This window comes from Psittacula echo (genome assembly GCF_963264785.1).
Source record: "Psittacula echo genome assembly, chromosome: 1".
Classification (NCBI taxonomy): Eukaryota; Metazoa; Chordata; class Aves; order Psittaciformes; family Psittacidae; genus Psittacula; species Psittacula echo.
Window position 1 is genome coordinate 127,203,888 of NC_137735.1, and position 25,105 is coordinate 127,228,992.

Consider the following 25,105-nt stretch of genomic DNA (forward strand, 5'->3'; position numbering starts at 1 on the left):
AAATCACTGCACTCATCTTGCTGTTGTGCCAACAACAGGAAAGCTGGACCATGAAGCCTTAGGAGAAATCATACTCTTCTATTTTGGAAGCAGGTCATACTTGGACCATTTTAAAGTGGTTACAAAAATGCAAATTCATTGTGATGTAAAGAGAAATTACAGTATTCTGCTAAAACAAATCAACTTGTGTATCAGTTTTACAAAAACCTATACAACACCTACTCTCTGAAACTGCTTTCTCTGAATGTATTTTATGCAAAGGTAAGTTCATATAAAGCTACAGTTAGTTATGTGTGCAAAGTATAATTTCAAGCAAATACTGACATCTGTTTAAAAGCTGGGAAAAAAATTTTTATCAAAAGCATAGTATTCCAGTTGCAACAACAAGAATGAGGTTAATAAGGCTCGTTAAATCTAGATTTACAGAAGCACCATGTTGGCATTCTACAATTTTTAACAGTGCTATTTCTAACTGCCATTTTCAAAGCAGTAAAAGTGTCAACAATTCTGCATAGATACAGCTTCAAGAGTTCTTAAATGTTTAGGAGCAGGATTAGTGATAATTTAGCCATTACAGATTTTGTTAAAAAAGTCCACTTACTTTTGAGTTTTCTTTAAAACAAAAACATAAAACTTCACCTAAGTGAACAAATAAATACTAAACTCCTGACACTTAAGCTGTTTCATTTGACTGATGGAAATCATTTCCATCGTTTTTCAAAAAGTCAACTATGGATGTCAAGCATCCTTACAAACTCCAGCTCAAGCATTATCCAACTCAGTATTAAATTACAGTTTACATAAACACACAGCATGAAACCTTTGGAAGCTTGTGATTTGCTAAACCTCACTGTTAAAGTGTTCAGCAACAATAGCTACAGACAGCAAAACTTCTGTGCATGTGTCCCCCGCAAAAAAATCAACAGCATAAATATTGATTTAGAGCAAGAACATAAACTTTAAGACTTCATAGGAAGTAGCACATTCACATCTGATTTCTAATGTGAGATAAATGGTTTGCTTTCACCTTAAAAATAGCATTTAGTAAACTAGAAGGACAGCAGTATGTTTCAAAAACTTATTACACTACTTAGTATTTCAAGTTAAAAGGATATCTTTGAAATGATAACTATGTATTGTTTGAAAATATTTTGGCACTGGCACAGATTCTGGAAAGAATAGCCCAAGCTTTAAGTTAATTATCCTTTTACAAGAATTGTGGTTTCAGAAAATACAACAACTTCATAAACATAATAATCTCTCAGCGTAATAGCCTTTGGCAATAATGTTCCAAAGCAAGTTTGGATAATCCAAGATAAACCACGACTCCCATTCTTTCTCTCTGTACTTTTGCAGTTCATATAAAAAATTCAAAAGCAAACATAAATGGTGTGTTTCAGACTGTACAAGAAAACAGAACACATGCTTCTATGAAAGCAACACATTACATCCACCAGTAATTTAACCAGTCAACAAGAGTATGTTACAGAAACTGCAATTCAATAACAAAATCTGCAAAAACTACATTATGTTCTAAAATACAGAAAGGGACCGAAGAAAACTTAGTCACAGGTACAGAAGCCGTGTGAAATCATCATGATGCTACTTACGGTGCACTCTAATCCCAGATGTTCTGTCCTTTTATTGCAACCCCTTTGTCTACACTGGAAGACACCCAAGACAAAAAAATAAAAAAACTCAGAAGCCACTTATCGCTGCTTAACAACATTGTAGATATTTTGAAAGTAATTTAGAATTAAGAAACATGACAATTAGCTACTGCTAAGACAAACACTGTAATTCAAATTCTGTATTTAATGATAATAGGATAAACCAAGTCAAGCACCAAAATTCAAAATATTCCGAAAACCAAGCTTCTTCCTAACCAATTCCTAGTCCCCTTTCTTTATCAGTTCCCATTAAATTCCCTATGCACATTCACTGCCTTATCTTGCCCAGCTCCCACAACTTCCGTTCAACTCCATCAACCTTTAAGGATGCTCATCTGTGTGAAGCACAGGTCCAGTTCTACATATCAACTGGATGCATTATCTAGAATAGCTGATCATTACACTAGTAATTTGCTTATTCTAAACATGGTATCTGGTTTGATACTGCTGTATGACTTCAAGTAAATTATTTCACACTGAATATTTCAAAGATTATCAACCTAACATCCTTACGCTCCTTCATAAATTTCAACCCATATATGCTGATAATCTGAATATGCAGATCAATCTCTGTATATGCTGACAATCTGAATATGCAGATCAATCTCTGTTATTCCCTAAATTACAGAAGGAGAAAACTGTTGGATTTCATTTAGAAGCCAATACAGCATGCTTAAAAAGTGGCCCGGAAAACAATGAGAGAAGCAAGAAATTATGCAAAGCATATGTATTGATGTTACTTTCCTTGGGAAGGAGAGAAGACCTTTAATTCACATTATGTCAGTCAGCCTATTTTTTAACATCACAAGTGAGAGGACAGCAAACTGTAGTGCAGAAGGGAAAACAAACAGTTGGAAAACTTTTAAATAATACATGATGGAACCACAGCCAGATTATACTCATCTCTCCCTGCTGTGGGATCACTCCCCTATTCTGCTGTGCCAGCAACTAAAAGCTTGTACTACGCTGCAAGGAGGGCTGCTGAAAAATTCTGAAACCTGCCTAACACTGTAGACTGATGCAAATTCTTCTACTGCAGCAGTCAGTGACTTCTGCAAGCAGTCCTATCACACTAGCCTACTTCAGACAGGATCCTAAGCATGTTAACATTCCCCACCCTAACAGCCCTTCACAGCAGCAACATGGATCAGTTAGCCCCAGTAGTGTAATTTGTACCTTATTCAATCTAAAATGCATTAATTCTTGGCTGATCAGGTGATACCTTTTGTCTATTATATTCACTGAACTAGGGCCAAACTGGATAGAACAAATTTGTAGGGGCATATTAGCCTTAGCCATTTTTGTAACTCACTACATACTGAAGCGATAGCCAAGTTCTTTAATCACATCTAGGCTTCCTTGCTAGACATCAGATAAGTCTAGGGAATAAGGCCCTCAGAACTCAGTCTTCTACTTATGTGATACTATACTCTATTCACTTGAGAATTTCCCTAGAGAACCATCTATAGTTTACACTTTTGAGAAGTTTAATTACATTTGCAAATGCTTAAAATCTCTGCCAAGTTACTACTACAGATTTCTGCCATCAGTAGAGAAGTGTAGCCTTAGATGAAGCACATATAGTAGCTTATTTAAGAAAAAAAGGCACTAAAATAGATGGGTAAATAATGCATAAAATCTGTATGAAAAATTGCAGGGCACCACATAACCCACTGGTACAATTCATTACATTAGGCATAGGCCTAAGGTGTGCCTGCGAATGCACATAAGGGCACATCTGCAGTTTTCTTGGAAATAAAATGAAGTTCTGGGAAGTAGCAACCACCACCACCAAGGAGCCAGCGGATAAATTCACTACTTTCACAAGGCGCCAGTCCTCCAACAAAATCCCTACCTTATTCAGAAGACAAACACTGTACCACTCAGGAATCAGCTGCTATATTGCTGCAGTTCACATCATGGCCTCTTAAAGCAAACAAACGAAAAAATACTGTAAGGCATACCATAAACTGATTTACAAGTAGATTAATCATGCATGCACAGATGATTTTTCAAAGCAAACTGTAGGAAAAGTGCCCTGCCTACCCCAAGCTATGCTGTCACTATCTTTGAGTTCAAATAAAAACCTCAAAACCTACTGACACCCATTTTAACTGTTCACCCAAGTGTAAAACAGCTGGGCAAAATTGTGCCATTCAAACAACTTAAACACATGTTTCAAGGAAGTGAAAATGATCTACTCACTGTACATATGCACCAGCATAAAAATTTCAAGTCTCAGTAATAACAAGCTTCTATAAAAATATTTATGAACAACAAAAACAGAGTGGAATTTGCTTCTGCTCTGTATCTCAGTTTGGAAAGAAAGTGTGACGGGATTTTAGCGCAAAGCAAGTGAAACCCAGATTCTCGGTTTCTGAGATTTTCACCAAATTTCTGTTGGAACAATAGGTTTACTCCCACCAGTAGCATAAAAGATATATTCACAAATACAGATCTGAAACCCAAAGAAAGGTTAATGCTTTTTATTAGGGTTAGCCTATGACTAACTGGGCAAGTAGCTTTTAACATAAAAAAAAAATTAACATCAAACATCCTGGTGACAGTTTTAATCACATTTCATTCATGAGGCTTGCATTCTAAAGACAAGATCTCCTTATTCTTTGTAGTTTTATGTTCATTTTACACAGCCGTATGTAGCTACAGAATTTTCTACAACTACCCACCTCAAAATAGGCCATTCATAATGAAAGGTAATCAGTGACCTGACTTCACTGAAGTCATGTTTGGTATTGGAATTAATTCCTGGAAAGCCTTTACAATGAATGTAAAACAAGATCTCTCTCAGATTCCTAACAGTCAGCCCACAACATTTACTATTTGATGTAATATGTAGAACACTTTTACTGTTCACCATACACTGCTAGCCTGTGTTATTCTATCATCTCAAGCATTCTCTGTGATATTTCCTTGTTTGTTCTGAAATCAAGAATACAGAAGGCATTCTGAAGCTACATTTCCTTTATATAGCACACTTGAGAAATTAACATTTCATACAGAACAAACCTAAAATCTAACTACTTAAAAACCTCACTAATACACTATTTCACTTATTCCTCCTTGGCTGACAAGGAAGTTTTATATATTTCATTATACAAGAGTTTACATTCTTCTCAGCTCCTGGGTTATGTCCAATTCTTGACAAGCTGAATGCCAGCATTTCTACAGACTAATGATAGAGAAGAACATAAAGCTGAAAGCACCCAAGTGATGGAAGAGAGCTTAATATTTTCTTTCTCTAAAAGAATGAACACTAGTCGCCCCTTCCCCATCCTACCCCCACCCAATAATTTTAGCTATTAATCAACAATAAAAGCTATGTTAACTTGCATAACTCCATTAAAAGAGAAAAACAAAACCCACACACATTCAGGCCACACACTTTTTTGTGAGGCACTGCAGTGGAAAGCAACATGAAGAAATACAATCTGCCTATTCTAGACATTTTTACATCTGACAGCAGGATTAGAAAACAGGTCTTATTTCGAATATGTTTATTTTCCTTAAAAAAATCTAGACCTGTATGTAATGAGCACTTCAAAATATGCTGAGCACAGCAGCTCATAAAAAACTGTCAGAATTTCAAAATAATTAGCTACTTAACGTGTAACATTGAAACAAATACTTAATTTTCTTTGTTCAAAAGCCTAAAACTACATATTTCACGTACAACTTGAAAACTTACGCTTATGATAGAACACTTCGCAATAATCCAGTGCACCACCCTTAACGCAGTGCTCACTTTATAAGTCAGCAGTACAGTAAATGCATCTAATAATACCACTGCAGTCAGTCATCTCATCATGAATGCCAGAGCAGTTTGGCATATCACATAACAACTGGTTAATATCACTTTACTTATTAGCATAAAATACCTTATGGTAGTCAACATTTAATCATGCTATTAAGAGCTTTCCCTACAGTAAACTACTTATCATTAAATATTTCAACCTGTCCCCAACACCTCAGCTGAACAGGTTTCCTCCTCTTCAGACATCTTCCTACTCCAAACTACAAAGAAGTCATCCTTCCTAAGGACAGCTTAAATTACAAACTGAACAGCATATGCTTAAATTAATCCCTACTTTTCCTACATATCTCATGAAGTTTTGTGACCTGTAGTTCAATGAGAAGTCAAAACACCATGAAAAAATCTTACATGAATCAGGACATAAATAAAGAGCCGCTCAAAATTGTGCTCCAACTTACTTAGCCATAGATAAGAGTATAGGAAGCTATCAGAGGTGAGGTGTGAACATAAAACTTCATTTAACTGCTTACTAATTAATTTTTTTATACACTTGTACCTGTGAGCCTTAACACTTCACAAGTATTTAAACCTGGACACAAATCTTCACAGCTCGCCTTCGGCTGAGCCCCAGGGTAAAATGAAGGTGCTTAAGTCCTTGGAGGAAGGAGACAGGATAGGGGACAGGCTGAAGTATTAGTAAGTGTAATTGATTTCTTTTGACATGACCAGTGAAAAATTCACAGAGACTAATAACTGATATGGTATTGGCACAAGCAAACCTTCAGAAAGGTGGTTTACTTTTTGATTTCACACTACTGACAATGTTAAACAGCTTATTACTTTCGATATGAAACTATTTTAAAAACATACCATTTAAAATTATTTACATCCATTTAACAAATACAATCCTGTATTACAGCTGATATAAGAAATACAAACTCTTTAAGAGACATAAATTTAGCAGACATACATGATGTTGTGCTCTATGGGACCAGTTTACAGGGCCTTTACAGAACAAAGAACCCTGAAGCAGAAAGAAATAAATATTTATTAAGCAAACTTAGTAAGACATACAAACTAAAGTCATAGTAAAAGAAAACACATTTGTGAAGGTCAGATGATCCACATTCACTGTAAGCACAGAAAATCCAAGACAAATAACTTGAACTTTAGATTTTGAAGGGCACTTTGCTGCCCTTTACGAGTAGAAATACTTCAAGATCCAAAGTGGCCATAAGTATCTTAAAATAATAGTCATAATATACACTTAAATCCAAAGAGTCTTACAGAAACTAGAAGCTTATCTAAGTTTCTGGTGTATGTTGTACCACTGAGACAGAACACTCGCTGCTCTAGATCTAAAGACCCAGAGGACAAGCTGGAAACGCCCTCCCCACCTCTGTTACCAGAAAAACTTCTGAAACTTGGTGAGATAGGATGTAAGCACTGGGTAAGGAAGGTTCACCCATCTACCTGTCTACAAAAAGAAGGAGGAGGAGGAAGAAAAAATTTAAAAAAAGAAAACAGTTTGTCTGAAGCCTACGTAGTACATTCCCTTTTTCCCTTCCTGTATACATTCTTTTCTAGTCCAGCAATTTTTAGGAATGAAGCACTCTCTGGGGTTGCAGGACTGACCGACTGGCATGTATTACTCAGAATTTCTCTAAATATAGGCACAACATTGTTATTATAATATTACTAAACGAATACCACAAAGTTCAAGTTTGGAGAACAATTTATTGGATAATATTGTATTTAATATTAGCTTGTCCATTACTTTTTAAGATCCAAAATGTCTTAAACAAATGCCTTCTAATAGCAAAGATTAACATAATAATATTCTTCCTAGCAAAATTGCAAGTGCAGAGGAAGCTCTCAGGAACTGAATACCACCATTTAGAACCTAAATGGTAAATTAAGAAAGAGACACCTATCAGAAAGGAAGTAGGCATTCACATTCACACAGAGCATTCAAGCATTGCTAATTTAATGCTTTTAGGAACCTTAAAGTAAGGGCCAATTATTTAAGAATTTAAGACTAATTCCAGTCTAGCTGCACAAATATGGTACAGACCTATATGAAACATCCAGCTTACATTAGCATTAACATCTGTACACCTAAGAGAATCAACACCAAAACTACCTCTGCTCTTGTCCTTTAACATTTACAGCAATACAAATTCCTGAGTTACATATACAGTGCACTCTCAAATTCAAGGCATGAAAGTAGATTTTGAGAGACTGAAACACAAGGCAAGCTGCCATGACCCAGAAGAGATTCAGGATGATTTAACTGTGCCATCCTAAAAGATTTCTAATGACACTCACAGCAAGCTATATGTTAATTATTTTAGCTATTATAATTGTTTTACTTTTTCATTGTACTACCAGCCAAAGGCATTCAAAACACAAGCCACAAAAACCTTGTGCCCTAAAGTTTCATGAGACATGAAAAAAATATTTAAGAGCCACTTGGCTTTCCTTATTTAAAGAGAAAAAAAAAAAAAAGTATTACCTCTGTTAATACTAGCTTTCATTCTGCAATAAGTCAAGTACAGGACATGGCACTTAATACTACTTTTAGTGCCAGTTTACTCAAATTTGTATAGCATTTAAATAAAAGCTGCAGATTACATCTGATTTGCCTCACTAAAGAAACCTGCCAAATGCAGAAAAAAATACTTACTAACTGAAATCACATACGATAATAAAAGTCCACAAAATCTGACACTGTACTCTCACAACAGAGTTTAAAGCATACCACCAGTGCTTTTTGCTTACTCCAGAGTAAGAAGTATAGTCATCGGAGAAGTGAACCAGTTTGGAAGATTTACAGCAATGTACATTTCACAGGTCTCTGTAAGGAAAGATCCAAAGGTAACATGCATCCCTGTCAGTTTTGGCAGATCAAAAAGTACTTCATCTGTATAAGCAGAGACAGAACAGAACACTGTAATACCCATGAAGAAAAGCCAGAGATGCAGTCATTTTCTCTTGTAGTAGCATTAACATATATAACATACAATTACACTCAAGTTTCTTAAAGTGAAGAATATGACATGAAATGTAAGTAAAAATATGGGGGGAGAAGAAAGGGATCAAATACAGATTTGAATGCCCAGAGTAGCAGGGGGAAAGAATATGATGCAGAAATGTAAGATGATGAGATGCAGGTCTTTGAATTCAAAGACAATGAGCTTTAGATAGCAGTCAAGACTACTGAAACATGGTACCAGCTGTATTTTAAACAGATTGCAGAGACAGGAATATCAGCAGAAGAGGGAGGAGGTACTTGAAGTACTCCAGATACAGGCCTCAGCTTCACTTGTAAAGGCAGAAAAAGAAAATGTGGTCTTGAAAATGTTGTTTGGACAAGGAAGAAGAAGGATATGAATAAAACATTACTGTGGATTCAAGGGAAAAAAAGAGGGCTACTCCCAAACAACTGCCCTGGGCAAGAGAGGATTATATCACTGTCAGCAGCATTGCAAATGGCAAGCAAATGATTTAAGTTTGAGAGAGATGATAATGAGCTCCCAGACATTCAAAATGCTTATGATAATAAAAAACATTGCAAGGACTGAATGAAGGCACATAGAGCCATGAAACTCTATAAAGAAATGCAGTAACCTAAATAAAGGAGATAGCATGACAGATTTCTATGAAAGCTGAACAGCTCAGGATTAGTGGTAAGAAGTTACAAAAGAAGAAAGATTCTTGCAGCAAGCTGTACCACAGATGCCAAAGAGGCACAAGGCTGTGACAGACAGGCAAGCTTTCCTATGTCCTATCTGTTATTCTCACACAGCTAAAGCAACTTAGTGATATGCCTTATAAAAAGCACAGCTAGACTTTAAAAATGTAAATAAATTTTTGATTGCATTATGGCATCACCTGACAAATACATAACAACCACTTTCAATTACAATTATTGTGGTGATTAAGTAGGGAGAGTGTATTTCGTTTAAACTACAATGACACATTTCAGTCAGTGCCTGAGTTACTGAAAAATACAGACAGCTACAAAGAAAGGAGTATTGCACCCTCTACTTCTAATGCCTGGCTGAAAAGGCTAAACTTGTTGAGTGACATCAAGGGGAAAAAAACCAAAACAGTCACCTTGTCTTCCAGGAAGATTTTTTTAAAAGAAAAATAAAAACAATTTTGCTTTAAAGGAGTAATTCAAAGAGATCTATTTTTTAAAAAAACACCAGTACAACAAACTCTAAGATGTCAGAAGAATCTTAACACACTTCCCTAAAGAAGTAGCCCTCCCTGTATTTGCTTGGTATCTTAATTTGCCTTTGGCTTCAAAATTCTAGGCTTGCCAAGAGCTATTCCTTTCAAAACCTCAGGAATTCCATTACTAGTTTTAAGCTAAATTAAAGGAAAATAGAAGCATTCAACGCATGGCAAAAGTATGCACAAAGTGTTTGCTAATACTCATAAATAGACTGAAAAATTTAGACATGTCTGAAGGGTAACTGCTGCACAGTCAGCTCTGTTTTGCTCTGCTGTGCAGCTAAGCAAAAAGCTACTGCTGTCATTTCAGTAAAGCTCAGCAAGAGATACATTGCTACTCAGACTACAAAACTAAGGATCTAGTGCTATGTTCACTTTAAGTTTATATATAAACCAATGTTTGCATTTCTACAGGGGAAGGAATAGATAGCTGGAGTTTCCCCTTTAAAGCTACTGTTTCAACATCTCCATTTGGGAAAAAGATGTCACTGTCCTAAGGCAGGGCAAAACCTGTCAACTCTCCACCCTGTCAAGCATCTTGCAAGTCATGAAATAAAGACATTCCACCTCAGAAGTACATCTAATATTGTGCTGATATCTTTCCAATGTTCTCTTAATGCATCCCTTCCAACTCGCCATGTTCTATGATTCTAAACAAGCAGTATTACTACAGTTATTTTTACTAAGTTATGGTAAGAATGAAATGCCCCCACCTGCATATTGTGCCAGTGTCACACTAATACAAGAGAAGATAATATCCCCCTGCAAAGCATTTCAGAAAAGAGTTTGTTTGAAAGACAAAATACTTATTTGTGTCAAGGTGAGTAATCCCAGCAGGCAAGAACTACTATGCAGTTTAACTTCTTTGGCAGCAGTCACAGGAAAACAGTGGAAATATCAGCACATCAGTTTAAACTGCAGCTTTGGTGAGACAGAGAGATCAAGGTTCAGTATCTTCCATTAGAAACACAGGAATCCAGGTACCAGCATATGCCAGAGTCTATTTTACTGGTGAAAAGGGAGGCAATTAAAGCAATTTTTCACCATTGAGTCAGTAACAGATCAGTGGTTTACAGTAACCACTACCACTGTATGAATGCCAGCAGGAGCATCTCAACTCTGCCAGGCCCAAAATCACTATGACAAAAAGCCAAAGGAATAAGGATGCTCTTCAGAGTAATAAAACAGTGCCCTGCTCTCTCCTGAGTTTGGAGTACAGTTCAAGAAAGTTATCGCTATCTCAGATATACCCTATAGTTCTCAGCTTTTATTGCAACCATAGATAATTCATACAGTATTTCTGAATCACATTTTCCTCAACAGAAAATGTAAGACACATAAAATCACAGAATGGTTTGGGTAGGAAGGGACCTTAAAGATCATCTAGTTCCAACCCCCTGCCATGGACAGGGACACCTTCCACTAGAGCAGGTTGCTCAAAGCCCAGTCCAACCTGGCCTTGAACACTGCCAGGGATGGGGCATTCACAGCTTCTCTGGGCAACCTGTGCCAGTGTCTCACCACCCTCACGGTGAAGAACTTCTTCCCGATGTCTAACCTAAATCTCTCCTCTGTCAGTTTAAAGCTATTCCCCATTGTCCTGTCACTACAAGCCCTTGTAAAAAGTCCCTCCCCAGATTTCTTATATGCCTTTTTAGGAACTGGGAGGCAGCTCTAAGGTCTCCCTGGAGCCTTCTCTTCTCCAAGCTGAACAACCTCAGCAGAGGTGCTCCAGCCTTCTGATGATCTCTGTGGCCTCCTCTAGACATCCTCCAATAGCTCCATATCACTCTTGTGTTGGGGATCCCAGAGCTGAACACAGTACTCTACATGGGGTCTCATGCACAAGAAAAGCTGAATAGCAAGACATACTTGAGTACATTTGCTAAAACCTACATTTGGGAGCTTTTTTTAATCCTGATTCAAAAATGTACCAATACAGAGGTGTTTCTACCAACAGCCCATACTGAACCTGAACCTTTTCATAATAAAAAAATCTGTGCGAAGTGGCACGTCTAGCAACTGCCTGGTTCCAAATCTGAAGTAAATAAAGGTGGCCATCCAGCACAGGCAGCTACAATAGCAATGACACACCACACAACGATTTTACACTTAAAGTAATTCAGAGCAACACACTGCCTAACACAGATATTAGTATTACACTGTCAACTGAGAATCAGGCAAAAAGTTTAGGGATTATCCTGGACCACCTGAGAAGTCAGTGACAGATTAAGTATGGCTCACTACCCCACATATGGATGTGGAAGCATTTAAAAAGAAGAACAAATAACACATGAAGTTAAAGTACTGTAAGACAAGACAAGGAAATAGTCAGTAATCACAACACCATTACCACTAATTAGAAAAGACTGCATATAGTCAGTCCCAAACATGCAATAAGCATGACATTTTATTGTATAAACATCAGAAATAATTTATTAGTTCTTTTTGTTAAAGCCAAGGGATAATTATTTCTGTTGTCATTTCAAGCTTGAGGGAAAGACTGAAATTCTGGAGAATCACATAGCTGCAGGAAGATGGGCCTCAATAAAGAGTGAATTAAACTGGCTGTCATGACTATTGCCACCCTGCCAGAAGCAGTGAGGAGGAAACTTTGAAGACTACACTATACTTGGAGAATACATGACATATATACACACATATATGCATACATACTTACATGAGAAAACACCACACATCAGTTTCATCACCAGTTCAAAAAGAATGTTCACATCTACCAATGATTACACAGAAAGGCCATCAAGAAAAGATGATGCTTAAGAGCCAAAAATTCTAAGTCTGTTACATTAGGGCTGTTGTTCTACAGCTTGCATCAACTAAAATATCATCTGCATATGCTGTGTGAAACTGCACATCTCTTGACAGTTTTCAGCCAACTGCTCCTCATCTTTGATGAAAACTGGTGGTATTCAGTAGCAGACAAAAATAAAACCCATTACATTTGTTTCAGAAAGCGTCACTGAAAAGCTGCAGATAGGTCATCTCTTCCAGGAGCGGCTACTGCCCAGTTACTCATCACCACCCAGCAAAGAGAGGTTACCACCCATACAGACTTGCAGCAGAGTGAATCGTGTAAGAGCACAGTAATACTCTGCAGGAAAAATTAATCAAGGTAATTGACCGGTGAAGGCAGACTGAGCTAATACTATGCATTTAACTGCTGATTATGCCTAAAGCATGTAACACTGCATACAAATTCTTTTGTGGAAAGGATCATTAAACATGGTAATAATCTACGGCACAAGAGTAGAGACAAAAGGCAGGGGGCAGAGTACCTACAATTTTCACAGCTGTTTGAGGACAGGAGGAATAAAAATCAATGCCTGTTCATATCCTGAAACATTAAGTACAACTTCTGTCATAGCCTGAAAGCCTTAAGATAGATTTCGAAAACCACTAACCATTAAATAGTTACTTAAGAAGTCATGCACTGCCTCCTAGGAAACTCTCTAAAGTTATAATATATGTCTTAGGTCAGCCTCATAGTTTTCATAGGTTTGTTCATTTGGGGTTTTTAAATCTACTTATTACTGCAAAATACCTTGAAGTTTTCTTATTTTAGTCTTTAAAAACAGGATATATATGCTGAACAAATTCCCCATTTCAAGAACTGGATGAACAGCAGTTACAAACAGGTGCGTTTTTGCCATTAAGTGCCACTAAATGAAACAATAGGTACCAAATAAAAACGCTAAAAAATAATTAGGTACTATACAAAAGGCCATATTCTTCACCCAAAATCCCTTCAAAATACATAATGAAATCAGAGACACACTGCCATGGATTAAGGGGCCTTAGATGTAAAATATGCCCAGGAACCATAACTGAACAATGTCTTCAAACCCTCCACACTGTACAAGCTTAACCTCAGTGAATGAGACCAGCACTGAACACACTTTAAACTGGCATAATGTGTCACTGTCACCAAAAGAAACAGACACACCCTGCTCCCCTTACTGCTTGCTTCCACCCCCATCTTTGTGCCAGCACAAATGTTTGTGCAGCAAACTGATCCAGCTTAAACCTAACCCTCCCCTCCCTGCCCCTCCCCCAAGTTCGTACAAACCTCAACCCAGTTCACCACATAACCATACAAGTATTTGCCTGCACAAAGAAGGAAGCAGCAGAGCGAGGTGGAAACAAACAGGACCATGTTTTTCAGTGGTGGAGCTGGTCTATACCAGCGGATCACCTATGCGAAGTGGTAGGTTGCAGGTTGGAGCCCCCTAATATCAGCCTCACACTTTCAGGCCTATGTAGTGTACTCTTCCCCCCCTCTACTCATACAGCCCCTGACAGGTATGCAACTGCACGGTCATTCAGGTCAGGGTGCTGAGTCAATCAAATACTGACTCTACCAAATTGCAAAGTGTTGCTAGCTTTCAGCTAGTTCAGCTTCCTCAACCAGCTTCCAGTGCAACCCTTACTGGCACAAGGAAGGAAGAGGGGGTAGAAGGCTAGGAAAGCAGAAGATCCAGTTTTAATCAGCTTGTGATGCTGTGGTAATACACTTGTACACAGCCACATTTTACATTTAAACTTGTCAGAGGAGCTGACATTATTATTTTAATTAATTTGTTCCTAAGATTAAACCTTGTCCCATTTTTTTTTCCAGAAACCTAAAGCAGGCATAGTCTACTTGGGCACAAGCAGCAGGAAGTGAGGTCAATTCACTACATTAAGCCAATTTTGCTCTTCATGTTTAATAAAATGAAGATAGAGCATTAGTTACTCTAACTTAATATACTTTCACCAGATATTCTTTTAAATATCACTGATTAAATCACTTCAGATATTTGCATTGAAGAACACAGAGATAATTAAACCAATGCAGTCATGTTAAGTATTATCTTAACTGTAGTTTAGTATTTACAAGGAATTTAAACAACGGTTCCAGTGATTAAAGTGGTCTTACAAACCTCTTTGCTCAGGAGTGAATTTCATCCACAATTCAAAAAGTTGTTTTGCTTAAACTATGAGACACAATGGTTGCAGAAGTGAACAAAATTAACTTCTATGTGTTCAGAATCAGACCCCTAATAAACATGGGATACAGCTACTTGCAAGCTAATTTTTGAACAGTAAAGTATCACAAGTAAGAGTACAGATAGACTGTTAGCAATCATCTTGCTAACATCCAGACAATAGAAATCCATTACTAGAGCATTAGATTTGGCAGGGAATTATTTCCTATGCAAATAAATATATTTATTTTGAGCCAGTTAACAAGTAAAAGAAACAATCTTATCAATTCAAGAGACAAAACAAACCAACATCACAGCTCAAGAACTGCAGAACTGACATGCAGAATCAGATTCATGTATCCAGTCTTCCCAAGTGCCTTGTATATTTTTCCAGTTTATGAAACTCTCCTTTTCTTACAAATATAGATTCTTCCACAGACTACCATCTGGCCATTGCAACAGTAAGACAACCTTTCCTCTCTTTAACAGAGATTTCTTGTATCATGAGAAAGTGTTCCAAACTCCTGTGCCTGTAAGAATTAGGCAGAAATGATAACAGTTTAGTTTGACTACAACTCACCACCACCATTTAAGACAAAGACACTGAACTGGAAAGTGAGCAAAACCCTGGAAAGCCATTTAACCAGATTAACATGTAACTGCTAGCACATTGTTTCAACAAACGTTTTCAAAGCATTCTTGACACAGAAGCAAATAAACTCAGGGAATCTCAGTCAAGGAATAACGTTCTTAATCACTTTCCATTTTGAACTGAGTTAATGGGATTTGGACATAACTGTTGATTTATCCTGATGCAGGTTTCTTTTTAAGCAGGCATAGACAGGTGTGCTTTTCAAATGCGCTTACTAACTGCAGAAGACACACAATGAACTTCACTGGCAGTTCTGCTGACTTTAATTAGAAAACAGGATGCTTACTGGATCTGGAGTCATGTGTCTTAATACCAAATCACTTTTAACACAGCAATAAACCTGAAAAAAAATTAGTTTTTCAGTCCCCTAATACTGTAGAGCTAGCAGAGCAGATTTAATGGTAAATTCATAATATAGAATGACTACTAACATTAATGCCATTACAGAGATACTTATTCAGAAAACTTTTTGCTCATTAACACTAAATGTAACTTTGCCACTAGCACTTTAAATAGGAAAAAAAAAAGATAAAATCAAAGGCTATTCAAAAAAGTCACAAATAAAAAACTGTTAAAAACATTATTAATATCAAATGACAGTTCAACGCTGACTAAAATCAACCCTGGTTACTACAGTATGTATTCACTGCAGTAACAGGATTATTTTCAACTCACAGTCCAACAACATTCCAAGCAATTTCTGGTCATGATTATTACCTCTAGTGCCTAGCACATTAACACTGAACAAGATGCAGTGACCAGGGAGATGAGGAAACATGCTTTCATTTTCCAGATGAAAATGAAAAAAAAAAATTAAACCCCCCAAAACCTAAACTGCAAGATTAGGTGAAGAACAGAGGCAAATGAATATGGAGACACCTTTTGACCTTTGCAGCACTTCAGATCTGCCCTCACTACGTTCACACGTAGGGTTATGTCAGAGGAAGGAGAGTTTAAAATAGGAACAAGTAAGCAAGGTATCACTTTCATTGATACAGACAGCATCACTCCGAAAAGCCCGGAAGACGCCCTTCCCCTCGGAGGAGGCTCTGTCTGTTGACCCTAACTAACCCACTGACCCGACAGAGCTCTCAATTAGTCTCAGGGCTCGCACCTCGAAAGCCCCAGGACTTGATCGGCGACGTGGAACAGAACATGCACTTGTCTTGAGAGGCATGTGACGGAAGCAACTGAGCCAGAGGAAGGTGCAAGCGCTTGACAGGTCACCCAAGATGCGGCTGAACTCGCAGACCCGCCAAGCGCGCGGGCGGGCGGTCAGGCAGCCGGGCTCCGCGTCCCGCGCCAGCCCTGCCCCAGCGAGCCAACCGCCAGCACGGCTCGAACGTCTTTTGTTTTTAAACTCACAGTCCGCTCACCCACCCCCGCTCGCTCGCTCCCTCCCGCTCCAGAACAAGGCGCTGATCCCCCGCCGCCCTCCCCGCCAACAAGCGCTCCCCCCGACCGCAGCCCCGCGCCCCTGATGGTCCCCACCCTGGGGGTCCCAGCCCCACCATCCCCACAGCGCGCCCCCGCACCCCGGACCTACATCTCGACCGGGGAAGGAGCAGGTCCCCCCGCAGGGCACGTCCCAGCGCGGCTCCCACGGGAAGAGGCGAGACACGGGGCTGCTTCCGCCCATGGCGAGCCGGGATCGGGCTCGGGCCCGGGCCCGGCCCCGGGAGACTCCACTGCCGCCCCCTCCCAACGGAGCCGGCTGGGCACCCCCGCGAGAGGTATCCGGGGAGAGAGAGGGAAGCAGCAGCACCCACCTCCGCCATGAGCCCCGCGCTGGCCGCCGCGCCGAGCCGAGCGCCGGGCCGCCTGTGACGGGCAAGACGGCGGCCCCGCGGGTAACGGCTGCGCGTCCCGACAGCGGCGGCAACAGGGCCTCGCTCTGGGCCGAACTGTGCCCACCACAACTTCCGGGGCACGGCGCGAGCGCCTTCCGGGGGCAGCGGCCCGGGGGCGGGGGCAGCCGGCAAGCAGGCGGGGCGCGGCGCGGCGGCCGTTAAGAGGGGCAGGGGGCGGTAGCGGCCATGTCACCTTCCCCGGCACCGGCTTTAGCCGGCGTTAGAGGCGGCAGGGCTGCTCTCGGGTAAGCGGCACTCAGTGGAGAGCACGCCTCAGAGCGGTGCAGCGGTCAGCCGCGAGGGAGGTGGCCACGGAGCGGGTCTTACTGGCTTCTCAGGTAAAAATAAATAAATAGAGAATTAAAGGCGTAACTGCGCGCACAGCTCTGGACAGGATTGAGTCGGTTTGGTTTGAATTTCTGGCGAGGCAGCGCTGTCAGTTGCACTGTACACGGTGCCACAGTGTTATTTTAGGCACTTGACATGGTAACTCGTCGACAGCCGTTGAAGTTGTGCTGTTTTCCTGAAGTGCACTACATGCAACTGAAAGCAGAGTGGACAGTGTATCAGTTAAAACCAAAGATACAACAGGAAGAAATGTGGTAAGAAGGATAATGAGAGGAAGGTGCAACACCTGTGTGTTGTGCAGCTTTGTGGAAACAGTGAATGTTCCTGTTAGCCGGTGCAAAAAAAACACCACACGTTTGTTCTTACTGTCACTACCCACATGTCATCTCATGTGTTGCCTGTTGACAGATCAATACATGTAACAGGTCCTGGGCCAGAAGACCTTGTAATCTACAATTAATCTTGAATGTGTAATTACTGTCCCAGGGCACACACACAAACCAAACACATTGCTTGTGGTTAGAGCAGCCAGCAGCCTGCACAAAGCTCTCATCAGCTTTGTTTCAGACCATGCTGCATATGTTTCCCTTTTGCTGTCTGGCTTCTTTGGCCTTGCTCTAACTTCTGACCTCTCCACCAAACGATACCAAGTGCCCAGTTACTTCAGAGAACTGGTCTGTCTACGTATCTTTCTTTCACAGGGGTTGTGCAACTCATGTTTTGACTGTGTTTAAGTTATTTAAAGTCTTTGACAGAGAGAACGAAGAATCTTGCTCTGACAGTTGCTCACCCTTCTTCCCTTCCCTTGACAGTTACCCACCCTTCTTCCCTTCCCTTGACAGTTACTGCTTCATAGCAGAAGTGGCAAAAGCACATGGATGACAGTACTCCACTACCCCAATGTTAATTTAGTCTGTAGGTTGCATGAGAGCTGGAGAAGCTGAAGTCCATGCAGAGATTTTCTTCAGATGTACATGCTAGAAAGGTGATAATATCTAGAAGGAAAAGGGGAGAAAGCACACAACTATGGTTTAACATTTGTACCATTGCAGCTGTTGGCTTCTGTGTGTGTGAGTCAGTGCTCAGAGAGCTAGATGGGTAAATCAGAGCAAATGGGATTTTCCTATAGCTGAGTCACGTGATAAGTGAAGACACGTAGCAAACTCTGTCATCTAACATACTGTATATGTTCATATCCCATAAATGTAATATATCAGTGGGTTGCAAAGCAATGACCTGCTCTTAAGACATCTGCAGGATTCTTTGTGACCTTCAGGTTGTCTGTTATGCAGACTTGCCTTGAAGTTTGCTTGGCTTCAGTTGTTGATCTCAATCTGTGAGTCCATATCCAGCCAAGTATTTGTACCTTGCAATTTTTCTACAGCTGCCTCAGCAGCGTCTGGATGACCAAGGAACAAAGTCTACAAACGTCTCTTCTGGTGGGTCATTTATTTCTTTTTATACTCCCTTTAGCTCTCACTATGGCTTCACCAGCTCATGTGAATGGCAGTGTTTATATGTCAGGATTTGTATTAAATTTGGGTAGCATCATGCCTCTTCGACAGTCAGGTTTAGTGTCTTCATCAAAGGTAAAGTGGTGGGTTTGTTCACCTGCCAAATTGATTGTCTTTACCATTTACCTGTTATCTTACCCAGGTCACTCAGATTTACTGACAGACCAATTCTGGATTTAGATACTTCAGGAACTTTGCTGTTCTCTGTGGCTCTTTCTCCAGGTGGTTTTCTGTCTTCTTAAGACCTTACCACGTCTCATTCCTGCTGAGAATTTTTGACTGGTCACATAGAATCATAGAATAGTTAGTGTTGGAAAGTACGTTAAGATCATCAAGTTCCCACCCCCCTGCCATGGGCAGGGACACCTCACGCTAAACCAAGGCTCTGTTCAACCCGGCCTTGAACGCTGCCGGGGATGGAGCATTCAGAACTTCCCTGGGCAACCCATTCCAGTGCCTCATCACCCTTACAGTAAAGAACTTCCTGCTTGTATACAATCTAAACTTCCCCTGTTTAAGTTTTAACCTGTTACCCCTTGTCCTATCACTACAGTCCCTAATGAAGAGTCCCTCCCCAGCATCCTTATAGGCACCCTTCAGATACTGGAAGGCTGCTATGAGGTCTCCACACAGTTCCTTCTCTTTCTCACTTCATAGATGTTTTGGATCCAAGACATACTGGTTCCTGGTCATATCTACAATCGTTTTTGTCATCCTAAACTGGGATTACTGCAGCTTGTCCAAATGCTGCATCACTTACTAGTCTTTCAAAGATCACATATCTGCTTGCAAACTTCTGCACATTATGAACTTAGATTGCTTTAAGTCCTTTGATGGCATCTTCAGTTCTCTTAGATTTTCCTAAACATTCTTCAGATCAACTTTGAAGTCACAGACCTCCTCTGTTGTTTCACTGTAGCTCATATTCTTTCTTTTTAAAAATTAAAATTGCTGCTGACACCTTTAAAGCTTTTCTATAGTGGTTAGCCTGTAGCTAGCATTTGTACAATCATTATTTTAGTAGCTAAATGTTTCAATTTGTTTGCCTGGGCATTTCTTATGTGGTCTTATGCAGTGGCTATTGGGTATGCTAAATGCATGGCTTTTCTGAGGCATCAAAAGTAACCATACATTTCATTGTTCTCTGATTCATAACTGGTGGGTAAACCATTTCATGGTTAAATGTTCATCTTGAGGGTATTAAATTTTAGCACTATTTAGAATTAACTCCTTTATTAATAACGAAACTTTCACCCCACATGAAAATTTTCAGTTTAACCTATCCTTTTTATTTAAAAATTAGCAGGTCGTATAAATATTTTGTAAGAAGTCATTGAAAAGGAAATCGAATTGGGCTGTGTCAGATATACTGTGGCTTGTATTTCCAGAAGTTCTCATTTCACTGCAAGATGTATTTCAGTGTCAGCTCACAGACTCCTCGTGTTCCAGCTCCAGAATTCTTACAAGGCGGTACCAACATTTTGTGGTGAGCTTTATCATGAAGTTTGGACTCAGCAGGTCAAGTGCTTTTGCGTGTGACCTACACTGATGTAGGCAGCATTCAATTCTGGAAACAAGAAAGCAGTCCAGTGCCACACAACATTTTAACAGCAGATTCATCTGGTTAAGAAAGTGCTCCCTTATTTATCTTGTATTCTTTCTTTTTAATGCCTGGGCCTGACAAAAAGGGGACTCTTTGGGAATAGACTTCCAAATTCTGCATTGTGTTTCTGCAGTTCACTGTCATGTGTTGTTCAGAGATTCATGGCAACAAACTTCTCAAAGGTATGAAGTGAAGGAATTACATTTCTTCTTCCACAGAACTTTGGAATTTATCCCATTTCATGTGTAGTTTGTCTTCTCATCAGGGAAGTATTTTCTGATCAGTATGAGGTGTGTATTCCCCAGCATGAAGCCTGGATGTATTTTCAGAGATGGATACTGATTAAGATCCTTAAGGTTTCAACTATAAACTCTATTCTTGAAGTAAACATAGGACAGTAAACAGTTTCTGTTAAAAATAAAACCATAGCAACAGCCTCATGACTAATCACAAAATTTGCAGTCACTTTGTTTTGTAATAAAGAAGGCCTTTGATATGCTATAGGCACCACCTGACTCAGCTATAGGTGTCAGTAACACTGTCTCACAGTATGTATGACTCAGCATCGAAAGCACATTTCTGGTTGAAATGTGGTACAGAAGCTTGCCCTCTTTCACTGCTGTAAGAGGCTACCTAGAGTATAATTTTATTCTGACACACCCCCCCGCCTTTCCAAAATCCTTTTGACACTGTAACAAAACCTTTTTTAAAAAAAAAAACAAACACAAAAAAACCCCAAACCAAACCAACAAGATTGAGCCAATAATTTAAACCAGTAGTTCAATACTTCAAGTATTGGCATCATTAGTTAGGTTGTCATCATTTCAGTTAAAAGTGGGAAAAAATATGTTCAATAGCAAATAAAGGTGTTTTGCTGCTGGACATTGTAATTCACGTAGCGAAACTTTTCCTGAAATGATTGCTGGAATATGACAGACCTTCTCCTCTTGTTCCTGTAGTATTCAGGGAAAAAGGGAGCAGACCTGGTCGTCCAGGAATTCTTCAGGTGGCTGTTCATATTGTAATTTGGTTTTCCTCAGTTGTACAAATTGTTTTGTTCTTGTACAAATATACCATTGATATGGTTAAAGCATCCATGAGCTCTAAGTACCGACCTGTGAAGGGCAGATACTTGTCTCTGTGGCAGTTGGTCAGCAGACTTTTAAAGATAATACAATAAGCTGCCAAAACCAGGATTTTAAACTTAGGTGTTTTCTCTGACCTCATTTTAAGCTTCCTGTCTGAGATACTATGTATTCTACTTCTTGAGATACTAGATGCTTGGTCCTTACCATGTGAATATTGAAAGCCTTCAAAACATCACTGCAAGTGAAGCTGCCTTTTGGGTCTCCCAAGTATGTATTCTAATTCACTTCTCCTCACAAATGGATGTTCTCCTTAACCAAATCGATCTGTTTTAATTCCTCTAACAAGGGCTGCCACTTGCAGTTCCTGTAGCTTCTTGCTGGCTGTTTCCCAGGAGGAGCGTCAATGTGCTAACTGTAGAATGTACACGTCTGCTTCCAACTAGCCTGTGATAACCAAGTGGGATGTAAATCTAATTAAATGCAAAAAAAAAAAAGCTACAATGTGTTGCAATAACATTCAAGATCTGACTTCAGCTGACAAAAGCAAGGAAATCCGAAGTGAAGATTGCTGCTATGTCCTTACTTCACCCCTTTGTATTTCAGAGTTTTAGGGCCTCAGAACTGCACACACTTGACTGTACAAAACTGTTCAAAGAGCATTGTCACCATGTCACACTCTTAAAAATCACGCAACTTGTGCAACTGTAATTTTGACTCGCTTGTGGGCACAAAGTATGAGAATTAAGTAGCCTATCATACACTATTTTTCTGGTTTTCCCCTTCCTCATTCAGGACACAGAATCAATGCCTCTTACAGGAGAAAGCAGCTGGTTATTTTAAATCTCTGCATGCAGCAAGTGCCGTTTGCCTTATTTATTCATTCAATGAATTAATACTTAGGTATTCTTAGGGCATTTGTCATTGTGTTAGGTGATACTTCATTAGCATTAATAGAATTATTTCTGTGTTTCTCTTACAAGATAAGAAATACAGTTTCATTATACTTGCAAGGAAGTGTGGATTAGGTCTGCAGAGGGTGTTGGTACTGCACTGCTCAGATTTGTGGCAGTTAACACTGAAAAACCTTGCTGGTAGGTGAACTCAATCACAGCTAGCTCTCTGCTCAGGTTTCCTATATGGTCCTTGGTGGAAGCAAGTGGAGAAACAAGAAGCTGGCTATACTGTACACTGTGAAAAGCCCATGGCATTTATGTGACTGAAGTTACAGTGACCGGGGATTAGTGGTAAAGAATCTTGTCAGATGCTGGGATGGTGTCAGTTGTGTCCCACGAGTAGGTATTACTGCTCGTGCTATTGGAAAATTGGCAGATGGACTATGTGCCTTTGCCTCAGCCACTACAGTGCTAATTCAAGAATATTACGTTAGATCCATGTCACAAACTTATAACCAGGACACAGGCCTGTTCATTTTGCCAACACAACTACATGGGAGGTGTTTCAGTGCAGAGGCAAATCAGGTGATAAAGTACAGCTGCAAAACTTGCAAGTGTGTTTCTCAACATCATCAAAACTGAGTTGGAAGGAGCTGCTTGCTCTGCTTGGAGTTCACTTCAGTAAACTTTTTCATGTTCAGAAAGAGGTCATGTTTAGACCTAAGGAGGCCCCTTTATACATAATGCAAATATTTAAGGGATAGGAGATACCATCCTGTCCTTCTTCTATAGTACAGTGATTAGGAACACTGAAACTCAGCTTGAGGAGGACCTGGGTTTGGTTTTATCCTCTGTCTGTGAACACAGAAATTAACGTTTTTTCCCCCCTTCTTAACTATGTTATCCCAAAGGCACTACCACCTTCACTGAAGGGCTCAGCCTTGGCCAGTGGTGGGCCTGTCTTGTAGCCGGCTGGCACTGGCTTTGCTGGACACGGGGAAGCTTCTAGCAACTTCTCACAGAAGCCACCCTTGCAGACCCACACTACCAAAACCTTGCCTTGCAAACTCAGTACAAGCAGTCAGAGATGTTTTGGGAACCTCACTGAAATAAGAATTTATGGAATGTAGGCACCTCCATAGCTGGAAAATAACTGGATGAGAATTTTGGCTTTAATGATCAGAAGTATTCATTTTCAGCATCTGAGTCCTTTTGCTGATGTAGTCACCAAGAGTTGTCTCAGGTCACACAGGGAAATCACTGACAGAGAGCTGGGGTGAGGCTTCAGCATACAGACAAATACGTCAGACTATGGAAAAATCAACATGGGTTTTTGTAGATAGAGAAGCCTTGTCATAATTATTAAGGTGTTTGACAAAATCAACAAACTGATAAACCAGGGTGATGCATTCATTGCTGTGATTTCAAAAGAGCTTCTGGCACAGTCCTTCACCAGTGCTGCTAAAGGACATGAGCTGTCAGAGGTTAGGAAGAAAGCCTGCCTTGTGTCTTCTGTCTTCCCTAGCTGAAGGATAAGGGTTAACGGGGTAGCAATAAATAGTCATTTTTTACACCGCAGGAGAGTTACGATTGGACTCCCACCGGGATTCATGCTGGGACCTGCGCTAGTTAGCATTCTCAGAAATGGTGTTGGAAAGAGACTAAGGAAGCAGCACAGTTTGCTGCTGATGCAAAATCCTTTACAGTAGTAGAGTACAAAGCTGACAGCAAGGAGTTTCAAGAGGATCACATTCTGCTGAGCAGCAACTAGAAATTGAAATTCAGACTCAATAGCTGTAAAATAATGCCTACAGGCAAAACCAATCTTAATTGTATGTGCCTAGTGGTAAATTCTACATATGCTGTTATAGCAAAAGAAGTTCTTAGAACCTCTATAGGTAATTGTTTGGAAACTCAATTTCCAGTTCCAAGTCAAAAATACCAGGAATTATTAGAAAAGGAAGACAGAATGGAGCAGAAAGCGTTGTGACATCTTTGTGTACACCAGTGGTGTGGCCACATCTAGACAACAGTATGAAGCTGGTTTTCCAGATCAGAAAGAAGGTAAAGGTAGCAAAGAATAATAAAACATAGGGAACAGTTTCTGTTCTACACTTGACTACACTTGGACTTTTCAGTTTGAAAAAGACAAAATTAACAATGCCTCAATGATGGAGGCAAGATATTTGAATTATATAAAATGGTGGCTTGTGGAGAGAAGGTAGGGAACTCTCACTCACTTTTTGTAGAAAGTAATTGACAGCAGGTTAAAACCAACCAAAAAGTAGTCTTTTTTTCAAATGCTGCAGAACTAAAGTGTGGACCTCACTGCTTCCAGAAATGTGGAATCTGAAACTATAATTACTTTCAAAAAGGGACTAAATTCAAAAGGGAGGCGGAGCACTGGCAGCTAGTAAATGGAACAGAATACAGTGGCCTTTAGTTCAGGTTTTCCCTAACCAACGCTTTACTGAAAATTCTGCATATG

The 25,105-nt window shown here is 39.8% G+C and overlaps 1 protein-coding gene across 4 annotated transcripts in view; it reads right to left on the minus strand.

Annotated features, from left to right (window-relative positions):
• FRS2 (fibroblast growth factor receptor substrate 2) overlaps positions 1-17,192 on the minus strand; it is a 58,186-nt gene extending 40,994 nt beyond the window's left edge. For 2 of the 4 annotated variants that reach the window (XM_080625612.1, XM_080625608.1), the window contains exons 1-2: positions 17,091-17,190; positions 3,526-3,596 (exon numbers count right to left, since the gene is read on the minus strand). The gene's annotated coding sequence lies outside the window, so the exon portion shown is untranslated. Of the gene's footprint in view, positions 1-1,610; positions 1,664-3,525; positions 3,597-17,090 lie in introns of those variants that run through there. The other 2 variants (XM_080625611.1, XM_080625610.1) reach the window with 2 other exon arrangements.
• Positions 17,193-25,105: the final 7,913 nt, after the last annotated feature.